The sequence below is a fragment of the Bos taurus genome, chromosome 10 (genome assembly GCF_002263795.3).
Source record: "Bos taurus isolate L1 Dominette 01449 registration number 42190680 breed Hereford chromosome 10, ARS-UCD2.0, whole genome shotgun sequence".
Taxonomy (NCBI): domain Eukaryota; kingdom Metazoa; phylum Chordata; class Mammalia; order Artiodactyla; family Bovidae; genus Bos; species Bos taurus.
Window position 1 is genome coordinate 46,151,109 of NC_037337.1, and position 13,793 is coordinate 46,164,901.

The following is a 13,793-nucleotide window of genomic DNA, read 5'->3' on the forward strand; positions in this document are numbered from 1 at the left end:
AACAAGAGGTAGGCTCTTAGAAAAACTAAACCAAGAGTTACCATATGATCCAGTGATTCCAATCCTAGGTGTATATTCAAAATAATTGAATGGATATTTGTACACCCATGTTCATATTATTTGTGTGTGTGCATGCTAAATCGCTTCAGTTGTGCCTGACTCCCTGTGACCCAATGGACTGGAGCCCCACCAGGCTCCTCTGTTCATGGGATTCTCCAGAAAAGAGTACTGGAGTAGGTTTCCATGCCTTTCTCCAGGAGCATCATTATTTACAATAGCCCAGAGGTGGAAACAACCCAGATGTCCATCAACAGGTAAACGATTAAACAAATTTTGTACATACATACAATGGAATGTTATTCAGTCTGAAAAATGAATTAAATTCTGATACATGCTATAACATTGATGAGCCTTGAAAACAGTATGCTGGGTGAAATAAAGTGAAAGTATTAGTTGCTCAGTCATGTCCAACTCTTTGCGACCCAATGGTCTGTCCATGGAATTCTCCAGGCAAGAATACTAAAGTGGGTTGCCATTCCCTTTTCCAGGCGATCTTCCTAAGATCAAACCAGGGTTCAAACCCAGTTCTCCTGCATTGCAGGCAGATTCTTTACCACCTGAGCTACCAGAGAAACCCTAGGTGAAACAAGCCAGACACAAAAGAAGAAATACTGTGTGAATCCACGTATATGAGGTACCTGGAATAGTTACATTCATAAAGAAAAAAACAATAGCAGTTACCAGTGGCTGGGGGAGGGGAATGGAGAGTTATTGTTGAATGAGCACAGAGTTTCAGGATAGGATGAGGAAAACATGGTGGTGATGGCTGCACAACAATGTGAATGCACTTAATGCCATTCGTGCCACTGAACTGTACACTCTGAAGTATCTAAGGTGTTAAATTTCATGTTATATGTATTTTACCACAATAGAAAAAAGGATATTTTTGTTGTTGTTGTTGTTGTTTTGTTTTGTTTTTTTAGAAAAAAGTATAATGTAGAGGAAAGTGCTTTGCAGTCTATAGAGCAATATGAACCAATTAGTTTTGGTGAGTTAGGCTGCCATATTTACATTTGTGTTAGAGCAACCATCAAAACTGAGGTTCCCATTTAGGACTTCTACATCTGTTTTCCAATCTGTAAACCATCAAGAAGAGGAAGATACAAAGACAAAGTAGCATCTGCTTAAAGAGTTGAAAGAGTTCCTCTAGGAAGTGAAAAACAAGAGTGGTGGGGTTGCTGTTTTTCCTAGTATGCTAGAACAACTGAACCCTTTAAACGATAAGCATATGCATGTTTCATGAAAATAAACAACTTTGGCCTTATCAGAGGCCAAATTAGAGAAAAGAAAAGTTATCAAGTATTTCCAGTTCATTATTTTATAATGCTTTTCATTTACTATCTGTTCTGAGTCATTGACTCCCATTCCATAATAAAACGAGCCAGGCCAAGGAAGGGCCTGAGTGTTATGGTCAAGAGAAGGAGCTAAATAACACTGTGCCCCACCCGGTGACCTTCCTCTCTGCTAGCCAGACCTCGGAGCAGGGGGCCTGTCCCCAGATTCTTGGGGTGTCCCCATTGGTAAAGGAATCAATAGGCCTGCTTGTTTATCAAATTGATTCTCAAGAGTCTGGAGCCAGTGCCTGGATTCTCCAGAGCCTGCTTCCCACAAGTGAGCTTTACAGATGGAGTTTGATGACCTTTAAAACTAGGACCAGACCTAGGATCCAAGCATCCCAACAAGGTGCTCTTTGAAGCTCTTCCTAAAGCAGCCCGGAGGTCTCGGCCTCTTTAATTATAACACTTGGCATGAAAATTAAATGATAAACTGTGTACATGGAAGTTCATATATACCACCAATTCAAAGTTCACTTTAGCAGTAAGGTGGCACAATTTCTAAACCACACCAGACAATAAGTCAATATGCCATTAATGTGTTTTAACAGCCTCTTGTTGTTCAGTCTCTAAGTCATGTCTGACTCGTTATGACCCCATGGACTATAGCATGCCAGGCTCCTCTGTCCTCTGCTCTCTCCCAGAGTTTGCTCAAATTCATGTCCATTGAGTCCATGATGCTATGTAACCACTTCATCCTCTGCCACCCTCTTCTCCTTTTGCCTTCAGTCTTTTCCAGCATCAGGATCTTTTCCAATGAGTCTGCTCTTCACATCAGGTGGACAAAGTATTGGAGCTTCAGCATCAATCCTTCCAATGAATAGTTAGGGTTGATTTCCTTTAGGATTGACTGGTTTGATCTCCTTGTAGTCCAAGGAACTCTCCGGAGTCTTCTCCAGCACCATAATTCAAGGCATCAGTTCTTCAGCACTCAGCTTCTCAGCCTGCTTTATGGTCCTGCTCTCACATCCATACATGACTACGGTAATAACCATAGCTTTGACTACATGGACCTTTGCCTCTGCTTTTTAATATGTTGTCTAGGTTTGTCATAGCTTTCCTTCCAAGGAAGGAAGTGTGTCCTTCCTTCCTTCCAAGGAAGCAAGTGTCTCTTAATTTCAAGGCTGCAGTCACCATCAGCAGTGATTTTGGAGCCAAAGAAAATAAAATCTGTCACAGATTCTACTTTTTTCCCTTCTTTAATAGCCTTATTGATATGTAAATCACATACCATACAATATACACATTTAAAGTGTACTATTTCATGCTTTTTTGGTATATTCCATTATTAATTTTTAAAGATCGTGGTAAAATGTGTATAATAGAAGATTTGCCAATTTAACCATTTTTAAATGTACAGTTCTGTGCATTTATTACGTTCACAGTGTTGTTGCATTTAATTCCTGTAAATAAACCATGACTAAGCAACAACAACGAAAACACAGATGAGAAAACTGAAACTGAGCAAGGTTAACACATCTCTTAGTTGCTCAATGAGGAAGTAGCTGGGTAGACCCTCAAACCTAAAGCTGCTAACTCTAAAATTTGAGGGTTTCCTGGCATGTTGTGTCACTTTGTACTGAGGCAGAGAGGTTCCTCAAAGGTAAACAGCCCAGGGCAGCTAGAAAGCGGGCTTGTCGGTGCCTAAACCAGGCAGGGGAAGCTACAGAAACTACGCTTTGTGGCTCCTCGCTTGTCCTCCCGACTCCACTTTGGTGCATGGTTACTTGTGTTCTCCTTGGTGCCCTGTCACTGCTCTCCTTTGAGGATGAATAGGCTACCCTCATGGCCAAGCTTTGCGAAAGGGCACACAACTCTTTCTCTCTCTCATTTCTTGTTATTCCTCATTTCTTGTTATTCCTCAACACACTGAAGTGTAGCCCTCTCACCCCTCTGATTTGACCCTTTCCCCCATCAGTATGACTAAGTGCCCGAACCCAATGGCCCCCTGCCATGTCTGTGCTGGCTTTCCCCAGGACTCCCATGGCAGCCTGCTCTCATGGCTCTCCCAACTCTGACCACTCCTCTACCTCCCTCACCCTGCCCTTCCCCTCAAAGCTGGCTTTCCTCAGAGGTCAGTCCCAAGCCTTCTTCTACTGCTCTTGCTTGCCCTGGACAGCTTCATGTGTGACCACATCTGGGAGTAGGACATTGAGGGATCCAGGCTGAGAAACTTTTGAGAACAGCTCAGAACCTATGCTCCAAGGACATCTTCATGAAGTGACTGGTGAACTGACGCTGTGGGACTTTTGGGGGAAAATGCATTAAATTCAGGCTGCAAGGCTCCTCAGGAACTCAAATTCAGGCCGGGGACTTCTTGGGAGACACTCTGATTCTGACTGTCCAGGAGAGGCTACTGGTCTCAGATCCAAGAGGACGTTCTTGAACTCAGGCTATGGGGCCTTCTTGGAGGGGTCAATGTCCTCAGCTTATAATTGCTTCTTGTGGAGTTCACCAAACTCATTCACACTGTAAGCCTTGAATTTTGCAAGCAGATTCCAAGTCCATGTGGCTTCCCTCTGCCACAAAAACCCACAGTTACAGGACCTTCAGACGAGCACGGACACAGACTGCAGTCAACACAAGATCATGGTCATGACCACCTCACTCATACACACACATACACGCACGTGCACGCACACACACACACACACACACACACACACTTCTCAGCCCCCTCTCCTGGCTCTTCCACATTTTCCTGACCTCTAAATGCAGGACTTCATAGGGCTTATTCCTCAGATCTCTCCTCTTGTTTGCACTGTCTCTCTAGGTGATCACATTTAGTCTAATGACATTAAATACATCTATTCTCTGACAGTGGTCAACTTCACATCGTCAACTCAGATCTGTCCTATCAATTCAAGACTCAGTCACATCCAACGGCCTGCTTGACACATCCTGGTTGGCTGACAGGCATCTCATGTCCACAACCAGACTTCTGACCTTTTCTCCTGAGCTCCTTTCTCCCAGAAAGGGCAACTGTATTCTCTCGATTTCCCATGTTGAAAAAAAGAGTCATCTGTGATCCCTTCTTTTATATGGTATATCAGCAAATCCTGTTGACTCTACCCTATAAGGTATATTCAGAATCGAACTTTATTTGACCATGTCCAGCACTTCAACCTGGCCCATGCCATCATCAACTCTCCCTAGGCTCTTGGTTATCTAAATAGTCACCTTGCTTCAATTCTTACCCAGTCCTAGTCTATCACAATGCTGCAGCCAGAGTGGTTTCTCAAAAATGTAAGCCATATCTGAACGCTCATTTGTTCAAAACCTGCCAGAGTGAAAGCAAAGTTCTTACCTTGGCTTCCCAATGCTCCGGGTGATTCTTCCTCCCCACTCCTTTCTTTCTTCATTTTCTGTCACTCTTGCCCATGTTAACTCCACTTCCACCATCCTTGTCTCCTTGCTGTTATTTGAACATGTTAAGGATTGGGATTGACTTCGGTATTTTCTCCTTTCTCTGCCTGCAATACTCCTCTCTCAGATATCTACCAGGCTCACCCCCTCAATGCAGTCAGATCTCTGGTCAAATACTACCCCATGGAGGGAGCCTTTCGCTCACCTACTTAAAGGGTAATGTCCTCCTAGGCACTCCCCACCCCTTTCAGTTCAGTTCAGTCGCTCAGTTGTGTCTGACTCTTTGCAACCCCATGAATTGCAGCATGCTAGGCCTCCCTGTCCATCACCATCTCCTGGAGTTCACTCAAACTCACGTCCATCGAGTTGGTAATGCCATCCAACCATCTCATCCTCTGTCGTCCCCTTTTCCTCCTGCCCCCAATCCCTCCCAGCATCAGAGTCTTTTCCAATGAGTCAACTCTTTGCATGAGGTGGCCAAAGTACTGCAGTTTCAGCTTTAGCATCATTCCTTCCAAAGAAATCCCAGGGCTGATCTCCTTCAGAATGGACTGGTTGGATCTCCTTGCAGTCCAAGGGACTCTCAAGAGTCTTCTCCAACACCACAGTTCAAAAGCATCAATTCTTTGGCGCTCAGCTTTCTTCACAGTCCAACTCTCACATCCATACATGACTACTGGAAAAACCATAGCCTTGACTAGACGGACCTTTGTTGGCAAAGTAATGTCTCTGCTTTTCAATATGCTATCTAGTTGGTCATACCTTTTCTTCCAAGGAGTAAGCGTCTTTTAATTTCATGGCTGCAGTCACTATCTGCAGTGATTTTGGAGCCCAAAAAAATAAAGTCTGACACTGTTTCCACTGTTTCCCCATCTATTTCCCATGAAGTGATGGGACCAGAGGCCATGATCTTCGTTTTCTGAATGTTGAGCTTTAAGCCAACTTTTTCACTCTCCACTTTCACTTTCATCAAGAGGCTTTTTAGTTTCTCTTCACTTTCTGCCTTAAGGGTGGTGTCATCTGCATATCTGAGGTTATTGATATTTCTCCCAGCAATCTTGATTCCAGCTTATGCTTCCTCCAGCTCAGCGTTTCTCATGATGTGCTCTGCATGTAAGTTAAATAAGCAGGGTGACAATATACAGCCTTGACGTACTCCTTTTCCTATTTGGAACCAGCCTGTTGTTCCATGTCCAGTTCTAACTGTTGCTTCCTGACCTGCATACAGATTTCTCAAGAGGCAGTTCAGGTGGTCTGGTATTCCCATCTCTTTCAGAATAGTTTCCATAGTTTATTGTGATCCACACAGTCAAAGGCTTTGGCATAGTCAATAAAGCAGAAATAGATGTTTTTCTGGAACTCTCTTGCTTTTTCCATGATCCAGCAGATGTTGGCAATTTGATCTCTGGTTCCTCTGCCTTTTCTAAAACCAGCTTGAACATCAGGAAGTTCACGGTTCACATATTGCTGAAGCCTGGCTTGGAGAATTTTGAGCATTACTTTACTAGCGTGTGAGATGAGTGCAATTGTGTGGTAGTTTGAGCATTCTTTGGCATTGCCTTTCTTTGGGATTGGAATGAAAACTGATCTTTTCCAGTCCTGTGGCCACTGCTGAGTTTTCCAAATTTGCTGGCATATTGAGTGTAGCACGTTCACAGCATCATCTTTCAGGATTTGAAATAGCTCAACTGGAATTCCATCACCTCCACTAGCTTTGTTCGTAGTGATGCTTCCTAAGGCCCACTTGACTTCACATTCCAGGATGTCTGGCTCTAGGTCAGTGATCACACCATCGTGATTATCTGGGTCGTGAAGATCTTTTTTGTACAGTTCTTCTGTGTATTTTTGCCACCTCTTCTTACTATCTTCTGCTTCTGTTAGGTCCATACCATTTCTGTCCTTATCGAGCCCATCTTTGCATGAAATGTTCCCTTGGTATCTCTAATTTTCTTGAAGAGATCTCTAGTCTTTCCCATTCTGTTGTTTTCGTCTATTTCTTTGCATTGATCGCTGAAGAAGGCTTTCTTATCTCTTCTTGCTATTCTTTGGAACTCTGCATTAAGCTGCTTATATTTTTCCTTTTCTCCTTTGCTTCTCCCTTCTCTTCTTTTCACAGCTATTTGTAAGGCCTCCTCAGACAGCCATTTTGCTTTTTTGCATTTCCTTTCCATGGGAATGGTCTTGATCCCTGTCTCCTGTACAATGTCACAAACCTCAGTCCATAGTTCATCAGGCACTCTATCTATCAGATCTAGTCCCTTAAATCTATTTCTCACTTCCACTGTATAATCATAAGGGATTTGATTCAGGTCATACCTGAATGGTCTAGTGGTTTTCCCTACTTTCTCCAATTTAAGTCTGAATTTGGCAATAAGGAGTTCATGGTCTGAGCCACAGTCAGCTCCTGGTCTTATTTTTGGTGACTGTATAGAGCTTCTCCATCTTTGCTGCAAATAATAAATCAATCTGATTTTGGTGTTGACCATCTGGTGATGTCCATGTGTAGAGTCTTCTCTTGTGCTGTTGGAAGAGGGTATTTGTTATGACCAGTGCATTTTCTTGGCAAAACTCTATTAGTCTTTGCCTTGCTTCATTCTGTATTCCAAGGCCAAATTTGCCTGTTACCCCAGGTGTTTCTTGACTTCCTGCTTTTGCATTCCAGCCCCCTATAATGAAAAAGACATCTTTTTTGGGTGTTAGTTCTAAAAGGTCTTGTAGGTCTTCATAGAACTGTTCAACTTCAGCTTCTTTAGCATTACTGGTTGGGGCATAGACTTGGATTACTGTGATATTGAATGATTTGCCTTGGAAACGAATAGAGATCATTCCGTTGTTTTTGAGATTGCATCCAAGTACTGCATTCTGGACTCTTTTGTTGACCATGATGGCTACTCCATTTCTTCTAAGGGATTCCTGCTCACAGTAGTAGATATAATGGTCATCTGGGTTAAATTCACCCATTCCAGTCCATTTTAGTTTGCTGATTCCTATAATGTCAGTGTTCACTCTTGCCATCTCCTGTTTGACCACTTCCAATTTGCCCTGATTTATGGACCTAACATTCCAATTTCCTATGCAATATTGCTCTTTACAGCATCGGACCTTGCTTCTAGGGGTGGTGGCAGAGAGGAGCAATTCCACATCCAAGGAGCAGTGGCTGCGTGGGCACAGGAGGGCCTAGAGGAACTACTCCATGTTCAAGGTCAGGAGGGGTGGCAGTGAGGAGATACACCTTGTCCACGGTAAGGAGCAATGGTGTGCTTTGCTGGAGCAGTTGTGAAGAGATACCCCACATCCAAGGTAAGAGAAACCCAAGTAAGACGGTAGGTGTTACAAGAGGGCATCAGAGGGCAGACACACTGAAATCATAATCACAGAAAACTGATCAATCTGATCACACTAGGACCACAGCCTTGTCTAACTCAGTGAAACTAAGCCATGCCCTGTGGGGCCACCCAAGACGGGCAGGTCATGGTGGAGAGGTCTGACAGAATGTGGTCCACTGGAGAAGGGAATGGCAAACCATTTCAGTATTCTTGCCTTGAGAACCCCATGAACAGTATGAAAAGGCAAAATGATAGAATACTGAAAGAGGAACTCCCCAGGTCAGTAGATGCCCAATATGCAACTGGAGATCAGTGGAGAAATAACTCCAGAAAGAATGAAGGGATGGAGCCAAAGCAAAAACAATACCCCACCCCTTTACCCAGCTTTATATTTTCTTTGTAGCTCTTATCACCATTTGATGTACTATAAATTCATTTGCTCATTTGTTCATTGTCTCCTCCTCCACTAGAATGCAGATTCCATGGAGGCAAAGACTTTGTCTTGCTCACAGCAGCATCCCCAGGTCCTACTACAGTGCTTAGAAAATACTGTAATGGATGCTCAATGAATATTTGGTGAATGAGTGAATGTATGTTGAAAACTAAGGAAAAATTTGTTGAATTGAGTGGAACTGAATCCATTCTTGCACTTTGTGGGCCTCATGGATCTATATCTTTCTTTTCAGAGATTTTTAGCAAACAAAAAAGGAATTTTCTAAATTCGCTATCAAGGGACTTTCCTGGTGGTTCAGTGGTGAAGAATCCACCTTCCAATGCAGGGGACATGGGTTCAATCCCTGGTCCAGGAAGATCCCACATGCCATGGAACAACTAAGCCCATGCTCTAGAGCCTAAGCTCCGAAACAAGAGAAGCCACTGCAGTGCAAAGCCCATGCACCTCAGTGCCACAACTAGATAAAGCCTGTGGAGAGCAACTAAGACCCAGCTCAGCCAAAAAATCACCAAAATCAGTTATCAAGACTGTTATATGGGAATATCAATACCTAGTCTGAGGGAGAGAGTTTAGGACTTCTAGAACAGTATAGGGTTCTTTAAGCATGACAACTGAAAGGGTAACAGAACTATATCTGGTCTGGAAAAAATACTACTTTCAGTAGTTAAAAGAGAGAGATATTTAAAAGGAGAACTGGCTACACAAGTGATGGAAAAATTAAGAAACCACTGGGTACGGTGATGCAACTCAGAGATAAGCAACAGCAGGAAGTCATTTCTACCTCCAGGTCAGAGGTCAGTGGGAAGGGACTGCCAGGGCACAGGAAACAGAGACACAAATAGAAGCTGGAACCACAGAGATCAAGCAGAGATGGGGGAGGGGGAGGGCAGGGTGGTGGGGGTGGGGTGGGGTGGGGTGTGTGTGTTAGGGGAAAATAGCCTGGATTTTTTCCATCTCCCTACAGGGCTTTCCATAGGCTGAATGTGCCAGGAACTAGCTTATCTAGGAGCCTGGGAAACACAGCCTGCAGGAGTCACCTCCTATAATGCAGACCAGAGCTGGGGAAAAGGAAGAATGGTATAGAGAGCAAACAGCACAGAACTAGGACAGGCGCTGAAGTGATCAGTGGTATCAACAGACAGAAGAGGAGGGAAGACCTAGGGGAGAGGCAGAGGCAGCAGCAGAGACCATCAGTCTGAGCATGAAGGAAAATCAGACCCAAACAGTACTTTCACTTTGGATTTAAGCTGGAGGATTAGCCTCCCACCCCTGTATATGATTGTTGCCACTTGTTTCCAGAATCTCAATTGTGGCAGCTGCTTTAAAGAGGAGAATCTGCGTTTCCTGGCTGGGCTTCCAAACTTGCTTCCATTCTCCTCTTTCAAGGTGGAACCAGCTCTGCTGTTTGACAACAGTTCAGGGCACTGCTTTTAAGAGCCCACTATTATGTGGCAGGCACCAGACTGGGTATTGTCCATAGGCACACAGGACTCTGATGGCACCCAGAGTACAGACACTGATGTCATAGAGACACCCCAGGTGCCTCTGGTGCCTTTGATTTCACAGAAACACCCTTCAAAGTCTTCATTGCCCTTGAGGCTATCACATCCCGAAGAAAGGGAGGGCTTGTTCAGCGTCACTAGAGCCAGGGCCAATGGGGATGTTTCTGGGGAGGAAGGCTTACATTAAGGAAGAAGTTTTAACAACTGGAGCTGCCAGCTGGGGGACTGGCTGTCTTGTAAAGGAGTGAGGTTTCTGTTCCCGAAGGTGTTCTAACAAGGGTCTGTCAAAAATATAGTGGAGGGGAAGCCTGCAGTGGCAAAATGGACTGAATGCCTTCTCTATCGCCTCTGTTGTTGTCGTTCAGTTGTGAAGTAGTGTCCTACTTTTTGCCACCCCATAGAGTGTAGCCTGTCAGGCTCCTCTGTCCATGGGATTCTCCAGGCAAGTATACTGGAGTGGGTTACCATTCCTTTCTCCAGGGAATCTTCTCAACCCAGTCATCAAATCCGTGGCACCACATTTCCTGCATTGGCAGGAGGATTATTTACCACTGAGTCACCTAGGAAGCTGGAGAAGGCAATGGCACCCCACTCCAGTACTCTTGCCTGGAAAATCCCATAGACGGAGGGGCCTGGGGGGCTGCAGTCCATGGGGTCGCTAGGAGTCGGACACAACTGAGTGACTTCACTTTCATGCATTGGAGAAGGAAATGGCAACCCACTCCAGTGTTCTTGCCTGGAGAATCCCAGGGACGGGGGAGCCTGGTGGGCTGCCGTCTATGGGGTCGCACAGAGTCGGACACAACTGAAGCGACTTAGCAGCAGCAGCAGCAGCACCTGGGAAGCAGCCCTATTGCTCTTCTAACTCTGCCCAACTCTATTATTCTGTGGGTGACCGACTAGCTCTTTTCATTCTGTCCCTCTGGTCTGGACACATCTTTCTACAGACCAAGCCCATATCCAAGTTCCCTGACCCTGGCAAGGGAGCATCTGAGGGGAGGTTAGGCGGGTGCTACCCACTCAATGGGCTATTCTCTTCTTGTCTGGGTTTGAGTTGAGGAAATTGGCTCTTGGTGGGTGTGATAGAATAATGGTGCCCTATAGATGTTCATATCCTAATCCCTAAGCCTGTAAATTTGTTACCTTATATGGCAAGAGGCACTGTAAACAGGTATGATTAAGGATCTTGAAATGGGAAAATAATCCTGGGTTAATCCAGATAAGCCCAAAGTATTCAAAGGTCAGAGAAAAAGTAGATGCGATGGCAAAAGCAGAGATTGAAATGATGTGCTTTGAAGATGGAGGAAGAGGTCATGAGCCAAAGAATGCAGCTTCTAGTTTCTTGGGTCTGCCCTGGTGGCTCAGACAGGGAAGATTCTGTCTGCACTGCAGGAGACCCAGGTTTGATCCCTAGGTCCGGAAGATCCCCTGGAGAAGGAAATGACTACCCACTCTAGTATTCTTGCCTGGAGAATCCCATGGACAGAGGAGCCTAGTGGGCTGCAGTCCATAGGGTCACAAAGAGTCAGACACAACTAAGCTACTAATACTTCCATACAGAAGCTGGAAAGGCAAGGAAATGGATTCTCCCCAAAGCCTCCAGAGAAAATGCAGCCCAGCTGGTATCCTTGATTTTAGCTCCGTAAGACCCATTTCAGTCTTCTGACCTCTAGAATTTTAAAATAATAAATTGCTGTTTTAAGCCACCAAATTGTGGCAATTAGTTATCCAAGTAGGAAACTAATGCAGAGGACTTATGATCAAGTTCAAAGTCAACTAGCACACATCCTGGTAGACAGGAGAAAACTTCCCATAAAAAGGGAGTAGACAGGCAGTTAAGAGCGTGGGCCTTGGAGACAACCAGCCCTGGATTCAAAGTTCAGCTCTGCTACATTCTGCAATATCTCAGAGGCCCATTTCCTCCTCTGTAAAATGGGAGAATTAACTGACTTTGCCCAAGGCCATTGTGCAGGAGAAATAAACTAATGTGGAAACTCTGCATACTGCCTGGAACATAGCAAGGGCTCAATAAAGAGTGGTGGCAGTTATTCTTTTGTTTTAGATTTTATGTATTCTGGACACAAGTTTTTAATTCATATATAAGGTATGCGAAGATTTCCTCCTATGGTATGACTTGTCTGTTTTCTTTCTATTTATTTACTTTTGGCTGCATTGGATCCTACCTGTGGCATATGGGATCTTTGCTGGGACACAAGGACTTCTATCTAGTTGCAGCACACAGGCTCTCATGGGCTCTCTAGTTGTGGCATGTGGGTTTAATTGCCCCACAGCATGTGGGATCTTAGTATCCTGACCAGGGGTCGAACCCATGACCCCTGCAATGGAAGGCCAACCACTGGACCACCAGGGAAGTCCCACAGCAGTTATTATTCCATCCAACATCACTGGTATTACTGCTACTGCTGCCATCGCTACTAATACTGCCAACAACAGCAGTGAGAGCACTCTCTATGACTGAAGGACAGAGCAGGTGCTGCAGAAGAATTAACAGAGAAAGCAGCCATAATGGCAACCCACTCCAGTACTCTTGCCTGGAAAATCCCATGGACGGAGGGGCTGGTAGGCTGCAGTCCATGGGGTCGCTAGGAGTTGGACAAGACTGAGCGACTTCACTTTCACTTTTCACTTTCATGCATTGGAGAAGGAAATGGCAACCCACTCCAGTGTTCTTGCCTAGAGAATCCCAGGGACGGGGGAGCCTGGTGGGCTGCCGTCTATGGGGTCGCACAGAGTCGGATACGACTGAAGTGACTTAGCAGCAGCAGCAGCAGCAGCCATAAGGACGGAGGGTGTGATTAGAAAGGATGGGATTCTCCAGGCAAGAATACTGGAGTGGGTTGCCATTTCCTTCTCCAGGGGATCTTCCCGACCCAGGGATCGAACCCCGGTCTCTCACACTGCAGGCAGACGCTTTAACCTCTGAGCCACCAGGGAAGCCCAAAGGATGGAAGTCACAATCTGCTATCTGAGATGGACTTTAGAACCTGAAGATGGGCCTGAGGGCCCTGGAGGCAGAAGAGGTTAACATCTGCCTCTGCCTACCCCAGATCTGTGCTGGGGTGTGTGTGTCTGGGCTCAGAGACCTGCACTCAGAGCCATCAGCCAAGGCCTTCCCTCTGAGCGTCTGTCTGGCCTAGGGCCCAGGGCCCCCCAGTCCAGGCCTCACTCAAGCTAGGGGAATGCTGGAGGAATGCCAAGACGTGACAGAGTCCAGAAGTTCAGGAGGTGGTCCTCTGTGCTGGGAGACAAACCAGGACCCTGAACCCAAGTACACATCCATCTCCTTGTGTTATTTTCCAGATGAGAAAGGTCAGACAGTAAAAGAATTTGTGAGCAAGGTACAAATGCCTCCTCATCTCTGTGGTTCTCTCCCAAGGCCCTGCTGTTGTTCAGTGGGCACTCCCTTTTCTTTGATTACAGAAAGGCACCAGGCGGCTTTTCCCTAGTGCGTTCTGATGAATAACACACTAAGACAATGTGTTGTGGATATTTTCAGCATGTAACACCACCTAACATGCTGCAGTCACGGGGTCGCAAAGAGTCAGACACGACTGAGTGACTGAACACCACCACCACCTAATAGGGGAGTCAATAATCTTTCTCTGGAGTCTAACAAAATCTGGCTCCACACCCTGGCTTTGTCAATTTTTAGTTGTGTGACCTGGGACAAGTTCCTTAAGTTCTCTGAGCCTCAATTTCTTTATCTTTAAAAAGGTTGTGATAGCAGATG